Source organism: Hipposideros armiger, unplaced genomic scaffold (assembly GCF_001890085.2).
Source record: "Hipposideros armiger isolate ML-2016 unplaced genomic scaffold, ASM189008v1 scaffold_8, whole genome shotgun sequence".
Classification (NCBI taxonomy): Eukaryota; Metazoa; Chordata; class Mammalia; order Chiroptera; family Hipposideridae; genus Hipposideros; species Hipposideros armiger.
In genome coordinates, this window is record NW_017731358.1 from 3,209,118 (window position 1) to 3,214,761 (window position 5,644).

Consider the following 5,644-nt stretch of genomic DNA (forward strand, 5'->3'; position numbering starts at 1 on the left):
TTGTTTTTGTTTTTGACATTGCATTCCTGTGATAAATCTTGCTTGGTCATGGTGTATAATTCTTTTTGTGTGTTGCTGATTTCAGTTTGCTAGTATTTTGTTGGGGGTCTTTGTATCTAAATTCATAGAGATATTGCTGTTTTTCTCTTGTAAAGTCTTTGGTTTTGGTATCAAGGTAATAATAACCTCATAGAATGCTTTGGAAAGTGTTCTTTCCACTTTTATTTTTTGGAAGAATTTGTGAAGAATTGTTATTCATTTTTCTTTAAATGTTTGTTAAAATCCACCTGTGAAGCTGTCTGGGTGCAGGCTTTTATTTGTGGGGAAGTAATTTAAAATTACTAATTCAATCTCTTTACTTGTTATTTACTTGTTATATATGTAAGTCTATTTAGATTTCCTATTTCTTCTTGAGTCAGTTTCAGCAGTTTGTGTCTTCCTAGCAATTTGTCCAGTTCATCTAAGTTATCTAATTTGTTGGCATGCAGTTTTTCATAGTATTACTTTATAATCCTTTTATTTCTGTAAGGTTGGTAGTGATGTTCTCTTTTTCACTCTTAATTTTCATATTTTTAGTGAGTTTTTTTTTTCTTTTTGTAATTTGGTCTGTTTAGCTAAAATTTTGTTCATTTTGTTGATCTTTTCAAAGACCAACTTTGGATTTATTGACTTTCTCTATTGTTTTTATATGTGTATACTAATTCGTGTATATATACACAACCATAATTGTTACTATATGTATTCAGCTGTATCTATATTAAGCTAAACACAGGTTCATACTGATGTCTCCAACCCTAATCTAGTACTACATGATTTATTCTAGCTTTTCGCTTTGCTTATCTGTAACTTCACACTCCAAGAGTGAGGAGTCTGGCTCCCACTATCTGCCATCCATTTACTTATTTGTTTCATCCAAGTATGCATGTATAACGGTTTCCATACGTCTATGAGAAGCAACTTCACCAATTAGAGTACAGTGCTTACGTACAATTATTTTGTCTTTAGTCTATAGTCTCCATTCATTTCCAAAGACACTTGGGTCAATGCTTTCCCTCCACTCCCTTCAGTATGATTATATCAATCATACATTTTAGTAATAGTTAGATTCTTTTATCACAGTCTGTATTCTACTCTGGGGTTCCCCCGACTTATTAATTTACTTTTTAAAATTTGCATACATTAAGGTTGACTCTTTGTGTTGGAAAGTTCTATGGGTTTTGACAAATGCAGTCTCATGTATCATACAGAATAGTTTTACTAAAAGATAGTTCACCTGTTCAATCCTCCTCACTCCCCAAAGCCCTGGCAACCATTAATGTATTTTTGATCCGTGTAATTTTACCTTTTCTAGAATGTCATGTAAATGGAATTATATAATATGCAGCCTTTTAAGATTGGTTTCTTTCACTTAGCTATATGCATTTCATTTAGCAATATTTTCCATGCAGTTGCATGAATTGATAGCTCATTCCTTTTTATTATTGAATAGTATTTCATTGTATGGAAGTACCACAGTTTGTTCCCCCAAATTTTTGGGACTCACCACATTCACCTTTTGAAAACCATCTTGGTTGCCTGTAGTTTTGGGAGGTTATGAATAAAGCCGCTCTGAACATTCACATGTGGATTTCTGTGTGGACATAAGTTTTCAAATCAATTGAGCAAATGCCTAGGAGTATGATTGCTGGATCGTATGGTAAGACAATTTTAACTTTATAAGAAACTGCCAACCTGTCTTCCAGAGTGGCTCTACCATTTTGCATTCCTACCAGCAAAGAATGAGAGTTCATACACATTATGACAGAGGGTTTTTCAGCTAAAATGACTCAGGCTCTAAATTTATGGCCTCTGCTAATCTTGCTCTTTACTGCTCTGATAGATCTAAGGCCGTGGGAAAACACAAGAAAGTAAGGGTGTGCCTGGGAGAGAGATACAAACCTGTTGATTAATTTTATCAGTCTCCTGGCCAATGGCTAACCTCATAAACACCAGATGTCCAAGTACATCTCATTCTGCTAATAGTAAAGGACTATGTATGTCACACAGAGGCAGGGGTCTTTCCTTACTAAACTGATAATCTCAAAACCTCCCTTGTGATATTTCCCCTAGGCCATGTACATTTTGCACCCCTTTCCAAAAACCCAGATGGTACCATTCTATACGGTACTACAGATATTATATTTCTCAGAAAATGCTTAACTATCCCTTTTGATTTTGTTGTTTATAGTAGGAAAACTACACATTCAGGTTGAAGGGTCAGAGGACAAGATGGTCCCTTTCTTATTAATTTTGAATTCCAGTTGGAGATGGATCTTAAGATATAGCCGTGATGGGGTAAATATGGCATTTGGAGTGCTGGTTTTAACAAAACCCAGAGGGACTGACAGGTATTGGAACAAGTGCAGGAAAAGGGAGTCAGGAAGCCATGATCAATGATGTGGAGAGACAAAAAGAATAAGAACCTATCTGGGAAACAGGGAAGAGATCCATGGCAAGGGTGCTGGGTCACCATGGTAGAGAGCCCCGTGGCCTTGAATGGAGGATGTTGAGAGGGAGAAGGTGCAGAAAGTCAGGCTACAAAGTCAGGACAGGAAGGCAAATACCAAATGAATAGGGGCTAAGAGTAAGAGACTTGGGGAGAAGAAACCAGGGGTGTAATTAGTTTAGGAGTCATTTTGACCTGAAGTTTTAACAGCAGCATCAGCAACAGCTAACATGTTTTTGAGCCCTTTTAAGGTGACCACAGTATACTAAACACTTTACATGTATTATCTCATTTAAACCTATGCTGTGAATATTATTATTCCCATTTTACAGATAAGAGATCATTGGGATTTAGAGAGCTTAAGATACTTAGAGAGAAGTATCTCTAAAATCTTAGAGAGTTTAAGTTGAGATTCCAACCTAGATTTGTTTGGGTCCAAAGCTGTCTTCTTTGTGCTTATGAGCTCTTTTAAATACTTATGTTTCAGTGGTAGGGTATCAAAGTGCTCATGGCCTGCCCAAATTATACCTTCAAGACTCCTCAGGTCTTGTTTCTTCCAGGAACCCCCTAGATCTCCCTGATCACAGTCTTCCCTCCTCTGAACTCCCAGAAGCTCTTGTCTAATCACTGCCCAGCAAACACCTTTTGCCTTAAGTTTCAGCTTTTGCATTTATTATGCAACTCCTGAACTTTTTCTTTTTAAAGATTTTTATTGGGGAATTGGGGATGGGAACAGTCCTAGGGAATTGGGGGAAGGGGAACAGACAAGTNACCAGGAAGCTCAAAAGGCATTGTGGCTTGTGTGGCTGCCAGGCAGAGATGCTCAGAACCTGCTAACCTACTCTTCTGCAGTCACTCTGGACCTTGACTATTTATTATTAACCAACACCAACCAGCCCTCAAGCTGCGGGTTTCATCGTAGCACAGGTCATCATGGGCTCTGCAGTCAACTGACCTGGATTCAAATTCTGGCTCTAACCCTTCCTAGTTGGGCAAGTTCCCAACCACTCAAAGTTTTCTAAGCTGTAAAATGGGTGTGATAATTACATTAGTACCCACTTCATTGGTTCATGAGAATTGATTGACACAATAAATGCACAATGTATGGCACATTGTATGTACTCAGTATGAGTTAGCTATCCACATGAATCTATTATCTGTATCATATTCAGCATAAAAGAAAGATGTGTCTCCTACTATGTAATAGAAGTAGATATAATAATAGCAGTAATGAGAGGGCCAGAACTAGTTTTTAAATAAATAATCGTTTTCTTTTTTTATGTTAAAAAAAGTTGTGGGAGAGGGGAAATAAGGAGATGTTAGTGAAAGGGTACAACATTTCAATTATGCGAGATGAATAAGTTCTGGAGATCTAATGTACAACAATGTGACTACAGTTAATAATACTATATCGTATACTTGAAGTTTGCTAAGAGTTTTAAGATCTTTAGATCTCACAATAAAAAGAAAAGAAAATGGCAACTATGTGAGGTGATAGATAATGTTAAGGAGCTTAATTGTGGTGAATATTTTGCAATGTATATGTATATCAAGTTGTACACTTTAAATATATACAGTTTTTAATTGTCAACTATACTTTAATAAGGCTGGAAAAAAACACAAAGATTTTTTAATGTTCAAAGTAATATATGTTCATTAGGAATATTTAATTAAAAAGAAAAAAGTTTTAAAACTTATCTGCTATTATCTTTTTGGTATTTTTCTTCTATTCCTTTTCTATAACTATGTGATATATGTGTATACATAATATGTGTGTATAGTTTTTTTAGAACTTTCAAATATGAAGTACAGTTTTAATAACTGTAATCATCATGTTGTACATTATATCCCCATGACTTATTTATTTTATAACTGGAAGTTTGTACCTTTTGACCCCCCTTTTACCCATGTCATCTATATACATATATGTTTTAAAACAAATTTTTTGCTTTAAAATATTTTTTGATTTACAGAAAAATTACAAGGATAATACAAAGAGTTCCCATATACCCCACACCCAGTTTCTCCTACTGTTATCTTACATTACTATGGTACATTTATCAAAACTAATGAACCAATATTGATACCTTAACCCTAACTAAAGTCTATACTTAATTTGGACTTTTTTGTTATTACCTGATGTTCCATTTCTGTTCTAGGATTTCATTTAGGATACCACATTACATGTAGTCATTATGTCTCCTTGAGCTCCTCTAGAATGTAAGAGTTTCTCAGATTTTCCTTGTTTTTGGTGAACTTAACAGTTTTGAGTAGTGTTCGGGTATTTTGTAGAATTCCCTCCAATTGAGATTTGTCTAATGTTTTCCTCATGATTAGATTAGAGTTCTGGGTTGGGAAGTTGAAAACCAAAGAAGTGCTATTTTCATCACATTATATAAAAGGTATTATCAACATGACTTATCACTATTGATGTTAATTTTGATCGCCTAGATGAGGTACTATGTGTAAAGTTGACTTTTTTCTCCCCTTTTCATACTGTGTTATTTTGGAAGGAAGTCATTATGCACAGCCCATACTTTAGAAGCATGGAGTTATGCTCCATCTCCTTAATAGAACAATATCTACGTACTGTACATTATTCAGAATTCTTCTGTACATGAGAATATTCTTTACCACCTATTTATTTTGTCTATCATTTATTTATATCAGTAGGATTTAATGGATATTTTATACTTTTGGTTATAATCCAGTATTATGCTATTTATTTTGTTGCTCAAATTGTCCCAGCTTTGGCTATTGGGAGCTCCTTCAGTCGGCTCCTGTGCCATAGACAAATCCCATCATTTTGTTCTTTGAGCACTTGTTTACTTTCTGGCACTAACAGGTGCTCCAGACTCATCTGGTATATTCCCTGCCACAGCCATTTCTCCAAAGAGTCTAGTTTCTTTTTATTAAAGAATGAGAAACAAAGATCTGGGTACTGGGTGTGCTCATTGTACCCAAGTGTTTTTGCTTCTAGTAGCTCTAGGTAAACAGAGCTAGGAAATATACATGTGCATACTAATAGTTTTTTAGTGGATTCATTAAAATTTTCTATATACAAAATTATATTATCTGCAAATAAACTTTCACTTTTTTTCCAATCTGGATATTTTTTTTTTAAGATTTTTATTGGGGATTTGGGGGGATGGGAACAGC